This window comes from Microtus ochrogaster, chromosome 15, assembly GCF_000317375.1.
Source record: "Microtus ochrogaster isolate Prairie Vole_2 chromosome 15, MicOch1.0, whole genome shotgun sequence".
Classification (NCBI taxonomy): Eukaryota; Metazoa; Chordata; class Mammalia; order Rodentia; family Cricetidae; genus Microtus; species Microtus ochrogaster.
The window spans coordinates 35,125,787-35,141,719 of record NC_022017.1 but is presented as its reverse complement, the minus strand read 5'-3'; positions in this window follow the sequence as shown (position 1 = coordinate 35,141,719).

Genomic DNA, 15,933 nt, shown 5'->3' with positions numbered 1-15,933 from the left:
TGATAGATTTTTGTATGTTGAACCAGCCCTGCATCTCTGGGATGAAGCCTACTTGATTGTAATGGATAATTTTTTAATGTGTTCTTGGATTCTGTTTGCCAGAATTTTATTGAGAATTTTTGCATCGATGTTCAATGAGTGAGATTGGTCTGTAATTCTCTGTCTTGGTTGGGTCTTTGTGTGGTTTTGGAGTCAGGGTGACTGTAGCTTCATAAAAAAGAGTTTGGCAATGACTCTTCTGATTCTATTATGTGAAACACATTAAGGAGTATAGGTATCAGCTCTTCTTGGAAGTTCTGATAAAATTCTGCATTAAAATCATCAGTTCCTGGGCTATTTTTGGTTGGGAGGTTTTTTTTACGACAGCTTCTATTTCCTCACAACTTATAGGTCTATTAAATTGTTCACCTGGTCTTGATTTAATTTTGGTAAATGGTACTTATCTAAAAACAAGTCCATTTCTTTTACATTTTCCAACTTTGTGGCATATAAGCTTTTGCAGTAAGACCTAATGATTCTCTGAATTTCCTCAGTGTCTGTTGTTAATGTCCCCCTTTTCATTTCTGATCTTGTTAATTTGCATGATCTCTCTCTCTCTCTGCCTTTTGATTAGTCAAAAATAATTACAAACTCTGGACAAAATATTAAAGTAAGGGATACTTGGAGTAGCTCCTTAAATATTTACCATCATGATGATCAAGATCTCTTGAGAGGGTAACCTAAAGGGGGGGAAATTTGCTGTGCTTCTCATCACGGTATTGAGGGTCAGGAGGAGCAGCTTGCATCATGGTGGGGGGGAAGTAGACAAAAGGGAAGAAGCAGAGTATGATGAAACCCCTAAAGTACACTACCAATAATGCCATCTTATTATGAACCTGTCAGCTTTAACTTATCCACTAGGCCAGAGCTTTCTTGCACTCATGGAAAACACCACATCACCAGAGACACAACCAGAAGTGTACTCCCCTAACCTAGGTCACTCTACACCCAGCTAAGTTGATATTTAATATTAACCATCACATCCACCTTTTTTAGGCTGACAAGAAGAATGCTATCCTGTCCAACCAAAGACCCAACCAACACAGCCTAGGGCTTTCTTTTCTCCCATTTATTCACATGACCAACTCCTGCCCACCTCTAAATTGCAATGCTATCACTGACCCTTTGAGCAAACTTATCCACGTTCTTAGTATGATCCAGATGTGTTATCACTGTGTTCTACAACCCCACTTTAACCAGGAGAACTTGTCCTACTCAATTTCTTCATCTTCGTGCCCAGGCCCTGAGTAGTCCCAACCCCCGGGTTCAAAGAAGGGTAGGCACATAGGGTTTAGTGAACAAGTGTTACAAAATAAGATCCCATGCTAGTGGATTGGAGCACCCAGTTCTGCTCACAGAACTGCTGCCTTTAGGAGAAATCAGAAACATGCTCATTCTAGTTGGGGCTCATTTTCACAGTGAAGTTTCTCAAATAACATAAAGGAGTTGATTCCGAGTAAATAACTTCAAGAAGGCTGTCAGGAGCAAAGAGCATCTTAGCTACCTTTAATTATGAACTCAATACTGACAAGCTTGCTGGACAGACGGTGCTCTTAGTGCTTAGAGTAACATGGTATCTGAGAGGAGAAAGACACCAACATGGGGACCCTAAGTCTGGTCCCATGAACCTTGCGTCGAGATCTGCACTCTCTGTCTGCCAATCAGACCCAGGGAAAAAGCAAAGCCATCATCCGGCTGGTGTAAGTTGATGCTGAGACCCTGCGTGGATTTACAGTGACACACATTGATTTTGGCTCTTGGAAGGTGTCAGCTCGCTGTAAATTAGAAGAGTTATCTGCAGGAGCTGCAGAGATAAGTGGCTTTGCACATAAATACCTTTTTCTCTTTTCTTTTTTTAAACAAGAGTGCTAATTTGTTGAGAATATTTCATGGGAGAGAATTTAAGGAACTCTTTGTGACCTGGTCTGGACAGCATATTGGGACAGTCAAGGGTAGCCTGAATGTATCCAGCCCTGGGGTTTCCGGCTCTTAGAGCTATGCTCTCCTCCCTATCCTTTGCCTACAGTGATCTAAGGTATGGTATGTTAGCCCTATGCATGCTTCATTGCTTTAAAGGAAGCACTCATTAACTTATCAAATCTGGACTAAAGATCTGAAATGCTGACCTTAGGAATAAGGCAGACAAAGGTGAACTCAGGGAGTTCAGACAATACCAGGGAACAGCCCAATGAACAGTACGTCATCAGGAATAATCTATGCTAGGAAAAAAGTTAACAGACTGATATAGACGATTCTGTCGGGCTCAAAGTGACTCAAACAAGGTAATTAGGGAAGCCTTCTTGGACAGCAACATCTAAGTCGAATGCATTGCGGAGACAGGAATAAGACAAAGGTGCCTGAAGGCTTGTGAGAGATATGAAATGGGAAAGGAGGAAAGAGTGGGGTTGTATCCCCCAAGTCAGTGGAGAAGTTTAGGTTTGGTCATAAGCTTCATGGGAAGCCACCAAGTGGTTTAAAGCAGAGTAACTTCTCTAAAAATTTCAGATGGCTTTGGTGCTCCTGAGAATTGGGTTGGAAGGACCCATGGCAGAAAGGGGAGCATCTAGAGAGCTACTGTGATCATCTGGAAAGATGTAAGGTCATGTGCTGAAAGACAGTGGAAGAGGCAGGAAGTAGATATAATTTGAGCTGCAATCTGAAGGCCTGTCAATCCTAAGTGCTGAGATACCCAGGCAGCCACACTTCCTGGGCTATAGCTTCTCAAGTCAAGCACAGCCACTTATACGGAAATCAGCAAGCCACTCGGGCACCTAGCGGCATTGTGCTCAGACTTCTGGGTTCCCTGCCACGTCTGGGTCAAGTTTTCTGGACCCTGAGCTGCAGCACTGAAGCACCTTTGCCATCAGACACTGGATTCCCATTCACACAGAATCTAGAAAGTTTTGCAGAAAAGAACAACTCATGGCCCCATGTGTCAATTGAGCTCCTGTCTCGAAATTCTCCCCCTCGAGGCCTTGTCCTTTTTTTTTTTGAATAGCTTACTGTTCTGAGCTGAGGATGGGCTGAATCATGGCTTGAATATAAAATGTTCCCCACAGGCTCATGTACTTGAACAAGTTGGTCCCCAGATGGCAGTCCCATGTTTTGATTTTGTGGAACCTTTAGGAGGTGCCTAGATAGGAGAAGGGTGCCGGGATACAGACATTAAGAGCTATAGCCAAATCCCTCATTCAGCCCAGTTTCACTCTCAGCTTCTTAATCCCGCAGATACGAGTGAACAGTCTGTTCCTCCTGTGTCTGTGGGCCCAGCCAGTTCAGCAGCAGTGCCTTGTCCTCTGAAATTATGAACCGAAAAACCACTACTTCCTCCCTCAAGTGTCTTTTCATCAGGTATTTTAGCACAGCAATAAGCTAAGTAACTAATAAGATGCTGAGTAGAACATCTGGACATCACGTGTGGTCTTCAAGAGCAGGCTCATTCCCACCTCACTCCTACCCTCATTGCCTTCTCCCCAAAGCGACAATCCCATCACATCCTTTCTGGTTATTTCCACTGGAGACTACCAAGCATCGCCAATACAACACTGTGGCAAACACTGTCGGGTGCTTCCATGGTCCGTGACTGGTTTGATTACTGGAGATGGTTGTTCTCTCCCAGCTCCTGGGATGAGTGATGATGAGCTTGAGCCCACGCAGCAGCACGGCACAGTGACTGGTTGAGCAGAGCCAACGAAACAGGAGAAGAAGCCAGTCAAGGATCCAGAAAGATCTGCTTCATTGATAAAAAGAGGTGTTGGTTAGGAGACACTTCCCTTTCTCTTTGCTGGACGTCAGGGATGCCTGGATCAGGGTGTTCTACCAAGGCAATGACTAGCTAATTGATCAACCCAACAAAGTGAGTAAAATGTCAAGGACAAAATAAAGGAACCAAATTAACCGACACTGGGACATTCTAGATCCAGGCTTCTGTCCTTGTGTAAAAAAAAAAAAAGTTCCCTTTTCTAAAGTAGATTTTGAACTCTGTCTTTTGCATCCCCAAACTTCCAGACAGATCCTATTCAGAGTCACAGCCACCAACAGACAGACTATTCCCAACCCAGGCAGTCTCTATCAGATCAGGCCACACAGGTCTGCTTCCATCGGGCAGGACCAGGAGGGTTGCAGCCAAAGAAGGAACACCCCTGCTCAGAAGGTAAGTATCAGTAGGAGGGGAGGGTTGAATCCACCAAGACCTTATGAATAAGGTGGGGTTTTGGAAAGAAGAGGCAAAGAAAATGGAGCTGTAAGGGGAGAGAACCTGGAGGCCAGGAAGGCTGGACAGCCCTGGTGACTGCAGCGTCCACCCTCCTGGGAAGGTATCAGCATATTGATGCCAGATGAAGGGCAGGTGTGTACGAGAGCCAACCTCAAATGGAAAATTTTCAGTTTCTGATCTCCCATCTCCAGGGACAGCCCTACATTCATGAGAACTTTCCACGATGTTCATCTACAGACTGTTTCTTCCATTGTTGATTTGGTTGAGGACGGGATTGTCTGGGAAACAAAACCAATCAGTTCTCTCATCCCCCTCTGTTTTACCAACAGCACACCAAATGAAAAGATTTGAGTTGTGAATGTAAGTCTTGGCACAGAGACAGTGAGATTAAAGGCTACATCCCAAGCTCTGGAAAACGTTAATGCCAGACAGCTCCAGGTACAGAAGCCTGCAAGAGGCAGGCAGACATGAGCCAAGGGGCAAAGCTTGTCCTTCAGGCATTGAGAATAACTGGAAGTAAGATACATGGCACAGAAAGGATGGTGAGGTGGGAAAGAGAGCCATCCCATCAGAGAGCAGGGCAGCTAAGAACCCAATAGAGACAGTGCCTGTCTTATCCCTGGAGATGATTAAAGGGAAATGCAAGTCATCTTGGTGCCCCTCCCATCCTCAGCCAAATGGAGCTTTTATTACAACAGTGCAAAGAAGAGGCAGGAGCTGAATGGTGCTGACCTCAATGGCTGGGCTCCGTTTGTGTGTGGCAGCCATCCATTAATATTCATGTTGTGACTAAATGACCCGGGGTTCAGCATCCTCCCATTCTCCCTGCTCCCAGCACCTGGTCCCTACTGTGACCCTTTGGACGGCTGCCCGCCTGTCCTTCTCTCTGCCTGGAACCCAAAGTGCCACGATACCTCGTCACGCAGCGCCTGACATGCTCGTGACAGATACTGACAGCCCACAGCAACTCTTTCTCCCATCCAAAAATCAAACGAGCTACACTGTGGCGATTTATCCTCCCTCCCATTGTCCTCCTCTGGCTGGCCCTGCCGCAGGGGAGGAGGGACAGCTGGAGTCATCCCCTGGGATACAGAGAGCTTGGCTCCCGCCCTGCCCATATCAGCCTTGTCATCTGCTCAAGATAGCAGCCAGTGGAGCCCAGGTGCTGGGAAGTGCAGGGTGCAGCAAGAACAATGGATGCATGGGTGCCCATTCCCTTTCCCAATCCCTATGCCTAAGACAGTTTGTCCCAGTAAACTCCAGGCAGACTTCCAACCCTTTGGGTGAAAATAGGAACAACACATATACCCTGTCTTCTCTGCTGCATTCTTCTCTCATTGCAGCTGGCACACTGGCACTCTGGCATGGTGGTGGCCATGTGGCTCCCATGGGAAAAAGTGCAGAAATCGTGTTTCTGACTCCACCATCCAGTGGATAAGGTGGCTCAGCCCAAGGGAAGCCTCTCTTCTCCACACTCATTCCATGGCTGGACCTAAAATCTCAGAGCCATGTGAAGCGTGTGACACTCAGGCCACAAGGTGGTGAGATGGGTGGGTGTGTTACTGAAGATGTCGTGAGAGGTCAGGGAATGCAGTGGGCATCACATATCAGACCAGGTCTCATCGATTATTTTAGTGCCTTCATCTTTTCCTCATTTGCCTACATGGTTTTTGTGTTTATCCAGCATAGATATATACGGATCAATAAGCTGGATGCCATGCTGTCTTGAGCAGTGAGCAAAACAGAGCCTGCTTGGTCCGTACGGTCTAGTCAGGGGACGATTCCACTATAGAGAGACAAGTGAAGCAGTGAGGGCAGAGGTGAAGGCTGATGGAGAGAGAGGCAGCAAAAAGGTGGTAGCACTGCTACTTTGCTACAGAGTTGGTCAGATAACCTGTGGTCAAAGAGCATCTCCAGGAACAAGACAAGTTCAGAATCCTCTGATCCTCGGGAAGAGGGGAGCCGTGGGACAATGTTGGCTGGAGAAGTCATCTGAGCTGGTTGAGCTTTCCTGGGCCTCTTTGGCTGCTGTGTTGAGGTGATTGGCAAAGGACAAAACAAAAACAGGCAAGCCTGCCAGCTAAGGGAATAGTGCGGTGCTGCTGGCAGTGGTGATGATGACCTCTGCAGGGTTTACAAAGGGCTGAGTGGTGGAGACACAGGCTGTGCCTTGGGACAGAACCACAGTCTCCTATATTAAGGAAGGCTAGTACTCAGCTCACCATCTGTGGCTCATTCCCACTGAAGATGTAAGGGGACCGAACTCTTGGTCCTGGGTGAGAGAGGTCATTTCATCTTCCTGGAAGAGAATGGGAAGAAGACAGGGATATTAGAACTTCTGTTTTGAGCTTGCTGTGGGCAGCAGTCAGCCAGCCCTGGAGTATGACATTCTAGGAGGCCTCACCTTGACCCTGTGTCCAAACCCATTTCCCAGACCAGGCATAGGGAGAAGCCAGACAACTCCAGTGGGCAGGTGCCACAGCTGCAGAGCCCTGGCAGTAGTGAGGACACACCCATACCAGGGCCACTGGACTCCTAACCACTTCCTTTCCCGCCAAGACATTTCTAGTTTTCCCTTTCTTGGCCTTGTATGGAAGGACCTGTTCTCTGCAGTCAGCAGCCTCAGCTTTCCCAAGGGAACAAACAGTCTCCTCTTCTCTTCTTTTCTGGCTTCTTTCTTCAGGTTTGAGTCTTGAGCAGCAGTGAGTGAATAAAAAGTCATATGAGTAATTAAACCTACTTATAAACTCTTTGTGTGTGGTAACATTGAAAACAAACCCACCCAACTTACAAAGGATAGAATTCTTGAGAACTTCGTGTGTTCTTCATTATTCTTTCCTTTGTTTCTGAGTGGCCTACAACTTCCAGGAGAAAGGACCTGTCATTGCACTGCACGGTGATGAGTTCCGATGGACCACAGATCTCATGCCAGGACAGGGGGAAGAGCGAACAACAGCTCTCCCACCGAGCGGCACCACTCCTAGGAGTCATAGGGAACAGAACGTCCATGAGGGATAATTAAAATATAATCCAACATTGCAAGGAGAATTAAAATGTGTTCCAATCTTCAAAGTGTGCAGATCTCAGGCGTCTGCATTTGGAATGTTTCAAAGCTCCCTGGAATCTATCTTCATTTGGTGCCCAAGCTCTGGAGAAAGATGATAAACAGGCCTGCAGTGAGACAGCCAATTAACAAGCCAGGGGTTGTGGAAAAGCAAGCAGGCTTCTCCCTTGCATGCAGCGTACAATCTGGAGTAGGTGGGTGTGTGGCGTGTGTTTGGTAGATGATGTGACGAGCGTATACATTTTGTGCGATGTGTGGTCTATGTGCACGGTGTGGCAGGTGCTGGGAGAGGAGTGCACGGGTTCTGGGGGTATAGTGTGTGTTTAGATATAGTGTGTGCTTAACTCTGATATTCAGACATGAGGTGAAAACCACCCACTTGAAATCAGAGCAACTACAATTGCTCGCATGAGGTTGTAACAAAATTGTACCCATGAGCATTCTGTCCAGATGGGCATGGGAAGTGTTGTGAGGTGCACTGGGCTCCACAGGAGGCACACTTGGTGCCCTTCTCCTCAAGTATATAGACAGTTAATAGTCAACGGGGCAAGGGAGGCTGTCGAGTGCTGTAGCTCCCCAAACTCCTCACTATTGCCACTGTAATGCCAATAAACCCACTGAGTTGCTGAGATAGACTTGGCTAGAACTGTTCCTTTGTTCCATCCTCATTGCCCCATTAGGGGTGAACAGAAACTTGTGTATGTCTCCCCAGGAAGAAACCATACAACATGATGTCCCATGGATTTGTGTGGTGCGGGGATTACTGTGGGGTGCATGACATGATGCATGGAAGTAGATAGTAATGTTTTGTATTTTTTATATGTGGTGTGTGCGGTGTGGTATGTGTTTTATGCATTATATTTGAAGTCCATATGGGAATTTTGTATGTGTGGTATATGGTATGTGTAAAAGTACAGTGTTTAGTGTTTGTGGGGATGGAATAAAGTGTGTTGGGGTGCATTGTACTATTAATTTCTGTGTATGGAGTTTAGGATGAACGTGGGCGATAGTCACGTTTAATTGGGTGTGTATTCAGTGTGGGGGTAGTGGTGTGGTGTGTGTGCCGTGGCAATGTGGTGCGGGTGTGGTAGGAAACCCTGACCACTCTGAGAGCTCTTCTTCCCAGTTGCTTCCTCTCTTCCCACTTTCCTGCTCCAGAACTCTCAGCATCCAACATGGTTTTCCATTGCTTGCTTGCAGCTCTAGTGTGTGAGCTCTCTGAGGCTTGTGAATGGTCTCATCCACAGCTAACTGGGAATATGTCTCGTCCCAGCAGGTCCTCCATAGCTACTTCTGAACTGATTGGATGAAAGATGAAAATCAAGTCATACTCAGCAGATGGCTCTGGAGAACAGGCTAGGACTGTGCTGGAAGGTGGCCCAGGCAGCCCTTAACTTATCTACAGGGTTCTGTTGCTCACCATGTGAGGTCTGCATGAATGGCTTGTGAAGTTATATGCCAACAAGTGCTTAGAGAGAAACCAATGTAATCCATCAGGAGGGGCCCCATGTGGTTGTGCTGTGGAACCCACAGGAATCAAACTGGGACGATGGAGAACATGAAATGGGGGAGAAGAGTGAGATTGTTTCCAGCAGAGGAAATAATACAAAGAGAAGCCAGGTCAAGGTTTACCCCTGAGAGCTTCAGAAAGGGACCCAGGGATCACTGAGCTAGAAGTCAGGCTGCGTGGAAACCTGTCACAGGCCCCATGGCAATGCTACCCAGATGATCAGTCTATGAAGACATGAGGAACTGATGACAAAATACACACTCACATTGTATGCTGCTTCCCTGTTTCCTTCACCTGGGAACTCGGAACTGAATCATGACATATACCCAGAGAGAAAGGGAAGGCTTACATTCTAGCCTGGATCACTCCTCTCAATATAAGGACACTTTTATTCTCCAGGCTGAACAACCTCGCTCAGGCTCCTCTCTAAGTTTGCCTTGAGTCATGGAGCAAGGAGGCAGGGGAGGGGGAGCAACAGACTTGGACTTTCTGCACGGAGAGGGGCCAGTACAGTAGTTCTTGATATGCCAGCAGACACCAAGTCCCAAATTTCCTAGAGTTTCATGATTTAGTAGAGTTAGCATTCTGCTGTCACCCTCTCTCCCATCTCTTCTCTCCTTCCTTCTTTCCCCCTTGGGCATGGAGCTTTTCCTTTCCTCCAGTTCTCCTGTACTGCACTCTTACCAACCTCAGGTCTCTGTGCATGCCGTATTCTTCATCTAGTTCAGTCATGGACTGCCACTTCAAGGGGTGACTTTGGACTAGCCACCTCGAGAACACTTCACCTCACTCTCCCGTTGTGCTCCTTGTTAGCACCCCTATAGCCCTTGATACCTTCCTTGTATGCAGCACTTGACTTTGCCGTTTCCTAGAAACCTATGAGACTGGGTAAAGATTAAAAGGAGGCTTGTCTCCTGTGCATGCTGAAGATTCAGGACAGAAGGGGCTCTTGGTGATCATACAAGGTGCTGGATATGCTTATCTGGATAGGAGGATGATACGCGATTAATAAAAACTCAGAGACAGATATTGGGGTTCAACCTAAAGATCAGAGAAGCAAAGCAGCCAGTCAGTGGCTCTAGCCTTGACCTCAGTCAGAAAATGGTGATCCTGCCTCTGTGAAACCTCAGAATGAAACTGAGAGCTGTCTCCTTCCGTTTTAATAATCCTCTTTAGTTCTAAGATTAAGGGCGTGTACCACTACCACCTGGTTTCTACGGCAAGCTAGTGTGGCTACTGGGATTAAAGGTGTGTGTTACTGTTGCTATTGGGATTAAAGTTGTGTATCATTGCTGCCTGATCTGTAAGGCTAGCCAGTGGGGCTGTTTTACTTTTCTGGTCTTCAGGCAAGCTTTATTTATTAAAATACAAATGAAATGCCCTACAGGAGAATTGAGACTTACCTGTGGAAACCCACTACTACACAGCTAGGGGAGGACAAGGTCAGAGTCCTTTGGCTGAGTTTGTTTGTGGTACCCAAGACAGGAAAGAGATAGCTCCCAGGAGATCTAAGTCAGAAAAGGTTTCCAGGAGGAAAACTTAGGTGTGATTCAGGACACCTGACTGTGGGAACACGCCCCAGGTTCTAGTACAATCTGAAGCCTGAGTCATGATTCATACTCCACTGTAATGGGACCCAGGGGTTGAGTGGATATATTGGTGAGCCCCAGAGGTGGACTAACTGGACTCAAGGCAGCAACACAGGGCCTGGAATTTGGTAATATGTCTCCACTTTCTTCATGAGGGACAGCTGAACCAAATACACACCCCATCCCTGGCTGGGGCTGAAAGAATTAATTGCATTTTGCAAGCTCTAGGAAGATCATCCAACTTAATTAAGATTGGCCCATCAAGGGAACATCCATCAGTGACTGGCGCAGCTGGGAGGACAGGAGCTTAGCAGGGAAAGAGGAAGGAAACACAGCAGGTAGAAGCTGCTGTATGAAGAAAGAATCCTCCATAGCAGGGTATCCTAGAGGGGCACGGGCCCCGACATCTGTGATCACAAGAAGCAGGGAACAGGGTGCATCTTCATCCAGATAGTGCCTCCTCTTCCTCCTCACCTTGCTTCAATCAGTCAGTCCTTCATGTTTCTGCATTTTCTTAGTGCACCATTAAAGGAATTAGAAGCCACTGAAGCAGATATGACCAACTCTTCGGAACACACAAAGGAGTCATCGGGATGACCATATACCCTGCTTCCCTGTACCTCAAGCAGGAACTGGAGACATAGCATAGGGAGAACCCTCGGGAGTCCAGGCAGCCCCACATGACAGCGCTTCTCCCATCCACCAAACCAGAAGGGCTGCCATCTTCAACCAATGGCACAGGTGTGTTCCTCTTGAAAATAACATGCATGTGAAAACTGGGTTAGAGTTTGACAGTAAAAGTGCCTGGCTGTTGGAAATACAAATAAAACATAAATATGTCTGTAGTTTCTATCACTCTGACCCAGGAGCCCCAAGTGCCTAGGATGGGGTCAGTAAACTATTGTCAGCATGTCAAAGCTGGGGCATCTCCTACTTTTATAAATGAAGCTGTATTGGAATGTAAATGCACTTACTCGTGTAGTGAGCTGCTTTCATGATGGAATGGCAGAGGGGAGGAGTTTCAGCTGAGACTATGTTATTCACAGAACTTAACATCCATCTGGCTCTGTACACAAAAGTATCTGCTGACCTCTACGAGGCTGCAGTAGCCAGTGGCCCCATCAGGAATCCTCCAAAATAATATCTTATAGCAGACCCGGTGAACATGTCAAATAGCTGGCATACATACTATGTATAGTGATAGCCTGTATACTAAATGCCAAGTCTTACAATACTGTTGAACTCTATCATTGTCTCATTTATGAGCAAGCTAACTGAAGGTCTGAGGTAATGTGCCTTAGGCTACAAGGCTGTGACCTGTAAAGCAAATCCTCAATCTACCTCAGCCTCCATGCCAGCCAGGCTCTCTCACCCAAACTGTTGCCCTTCTCTAGACACAATTCAAAGTGAATGCCACCCTAGAGTGTTGCAAGTTGGGTGCAGAGACCCTGTAGTGCCAACCTCCTACTTGGGCAGGAAGACTGAGGCCCAATGAGATGAGGCTTTCAGGATCACTTAGCGTCTCCATGGCATAGCTGGAAAAAAGGTTCAAGACTTCTGGCTTGAATTCTCAGTCCATCCCAGTAGGGTGGCCATCAGGATCCACAGGGGGATTTGTTAAGCATATTCTCTGAGTCATACGAGGCCATAGGACGATCTGAGACCTTATTTCCATCTCCATGACAGCCACAAAGACCCGAGTGCTTCCATTTTCCAGAGGAAGACACTGAAGCCAAGCAATCAAAAGGCACATGTCCCAGGAAAGCTAAGGCAGGAATGCAGGACCTCTTGGATCGCAAGTGGCTTTCTTCCACACCAGGCTGCAGGGGAAAATGGAGCTGCCACAGAGGCAGAGAAGGGCCCTATCTCCCTCACTCTGCCGCACATCCCTAAGGCCTTTTACACAAGCTGTCTGCAGACACGGGCTTGGGGTCAGCTTGGACTAACCAAGGGAATCCTTGCTCCCCCTACTGGTGGCTCATTGCCTCAGTTGATGACATGCTTTATCTCCCTCCAGATTGCACCTGCAGCTGCTAGAGGAGTGTGGGAGGGGCGCTGGAACTGGCCACAGGAGTGTGAAAATCGGGGCTTGGTTCTAACCTGCCACAACTCACGCATTCTGCAACTGGGAAGAGGGTGACATGACCAGGGGGTAACAGTGTGCAGGCTCAATAAATATTCTCACTGTCAGCCTTATGGGATGGTAAGAAAACTAAGATACAGACAACTTAAAGCTTGCCCAAAGCTACACAGCTTTGGATCAAAGATCCTTAACTTAGGGACCACGATGATCCCCTGTAAGCACAGTACCATCTGCCTGTACGCAAACTGTTCTGGTAGCAGGTCTGCGACTTTCATCGGGATTCCCAAGGGACTCGGTCACTGCTCAAGTGCGTGAGGGGACTTCTTGGCAGAGGCGCCAACACACAGGTTTCCACGAGAGGGCTGTTCTCCCTTCTATCAGCCTGTAGTACCCTTCACGGAGTGTCTGGGGTGGGTGCAGACTTTACCTTCTGTTCATCCAGAATCTTGCCCTCTGGAGAGGTCAGATATTGTCCAGGTGAGTTGAATATGGGCAAGAGAGTACACACCGGGCTCTGCTCATCTTTCTGTCCAGCCTCCCACAGATAAATAAGGTCCACGCTAAGCGGGGTGGGTGCAAACACAAGCACACTTTTCCCACCCAAGTGTTTCTGGTTCACGGCCTTCCACTCACACAAGTTCACCTCGCCGGTGACGTTGTTCCTGTGGCGAGGTGGTGCATCACAGTGAGAACACAGAGCACAGGAAAATTGCATATGTCATGGCCTGGGAGAAAAACGAAATTTTTTTCGTGGGCTGGGTAGTTTTATCACTAGGGGCCCCTTGAGAAGAGGTCCACCCTTACCAGGCCCCTTCGGGTAGGGCTACTGTCCAAGCGTCTGTGGCTCACAGATCTGATTGAGAGCACCTAAGAGAGATGTGGGGCAAGCGTGACTTACTGTCCTGACCTGGACCCAGTTCCCCCAGGGGACTCTGGCTTGACACAGCCTCCTCTGTCCCCACGAACCTGACTTTTCTCTTTTGTCTGTTTTGTGGTAGCTAATACACCAAGCTGTCATTGCCTTCTTAGCCTGCAGGAAATGTAACAACTGTTATCTACCACAAGCCGCCGGAGCTTTAAATTACGGCAGGAACGGTGACAGTGACAGATTAGAATTTTTCTCAAAATCAAACCCAAGCATGTCCCTGCTAAGAAAGGGTCTGGGTTTACTTCAAAATAATTTACTTAGAAAATTTTGTGGTAGATGGTAAGTTAAGTCCCATCAGTACCCCTTCTCCTTTTTTTTTTTTCTCCAGCAAAGTATTAGATTACTGAACTGATTCCCAAAGACATCCCTGTAGGACTTAAAATTATTATCACTTGGGAGAGATTGGTGTAACACTGGGGTGCTTCCAAGGACAGCATGGACAATTCACTGGGACCTTTTCAAAGGGACAGAGCCGGAAGAGGGCTTAGCACCACATGGTCTTTTTGCCCCAGCTTTGAAAGACAGATATGAATAGCAAGTAGAAAGTCATCAGCCACAAAAGCTAATGAATTTTAAATAGCTAGTACAAGAAAAATTAATTTGCTAAATTAGTCTTGTAGATACAGGTTAAAAAATGAGTCACTGTCACCTCAAAAGCATGAAATGAAGATCAACACAGCTCCGAGTCATCAGCCAGGTGGAGGATCATGTCCATCATGTCCACAGCTCAGCACTACCCCGAGGGGCCAGGGCTGCCCTCTGTCCAACACCTGATGAGCTCATCAAGCATCACTCAGTGGGTTTCCGCTGTTCTTTCTTTAAAAATCATTTTTTGAAATTAAAATATAATTACATGATTTCCCCATTCCCTTTCTTCTCTCCAGCCTTTCCCAGGTATGCCCCACTTGCTCTCTCAAATTCATGGTCCCCATTTCTTTGTGTTTGTGTTGTTGTTGTTGCTGCTGTGTGTGTGTGCTCCTAAATACATAAATGCTACCTGCTCAGTTCATATAATACTGCTTATACGTATATGACTTTGGGGCTGACCACTTGTGATGGGATAAGCAATTTGGGAGCTCTTTGCTGGGGACTATTTCTCACGCTCTCGTTTTATGGACATCTTTGCCTGCACACCAGGTTAAGCACAGCCACTCTCCCCAATGCCATGGTAAAAACTGACCTTAGGACAGTTAGCAACTCATAGGCTGGTATGCAACAGGAGCTGTACCTGCCTCATGACACTGGCTAGATCACCACCCCCAAGCACCGAGGGAGTGAAAGGGCTTTCCCGACCAAAGTCACATGCCTGCAGGAAAGGGAAATTGGCTGTTCCTGTCTAGGCTGAATGCCTGCGTATGTGAGCCTGGAAAAAGTCCTGGCTGCAGAGAGACAGGCAGTGCAGATGACAGTAGAGGAGTTACAGAGCACCTGAAAAGAGAGACAGTGGCTTCTAGACCTGCCCAACACTATAACTTTCCTGCAGCCCAGGCCTGAGTACCACAGTGTTCCTGCAGGCCAGCCCCTGGGCTTCTTTTCTTCCACTGGATCTTGCTCAAACTCCTTCTTACCTCCACAAAGCAGATCAAGGCTCAGTACCTTCTCAGTACTAACATTTCCTGGCACTAAAATTCTACAGCTGGCCCCAACTCATCGGGCTGCTGCTAAGAGAAAGCACAGCTGTGCTACTGGGGCAGGTGAGCATCAGGGAAGCACCCACGGTCTGGCCTTACAGGATCACAGGAAACGGGCAGACACAATCCCATAACACATCAAGATCTGGCCAAGCAAACACCTAACAGAAAAGAAAACCTAAAGGCAGGGTACAGTCAGCCTTTCTCAGTTATTCATTTTTTTTTAATAATTTATTTTTATTTAATGGTCATTGGTGTTTTGCCTGCATGTATGTCTGTGTGAGGCTGTCAGAAGCCCTGGAACTGGAGCTACAGACAGGTGTGAGCTGCCATGTGGGTGGGGAATTGAACCCAGGTCCTCTGGAAGAGCAGTCAGTGCTCCTAACTGCCGAGCCATCGCCTCAGCCCCCGCAGTTATTTCTTAAGCAGATATAAAATATAAGTTGGGTCAAAAAAAAAAAACTGTCATAGCCATGGTGGTGAGGAGGTCCAAAGGGAGAAGTAAGAACAAGCCATATTTTATCACAACTGGAATGTTGCAGTTGTCTGACAGAATCAGTCTAGGAAGGAAGCCGTGAGGCATTAACCCTTTTGCCCCATTCTGGATGTCCAGAAGGATACAGACAGCCAGGAACACCAAGCCCTCAGTGATTCTACCCGGATAGTACTGTGGAAAGTCTGCCTGGGGTAGGGGGTAGCTCCTTCAGCATAGAATGCCCTGAAGTAGGGGAAGTAGAAGGTACTTCCTAAAGCATTGGAATGCCCCAGGACCCCATTACACCTCTCTCTCTCCCCCCACCCCCCCCATCAAACCTTTTCCATGGAGGAAATGTACAATGTCTGAGCTTCATCTTATCCCTAGGAATACAAAGA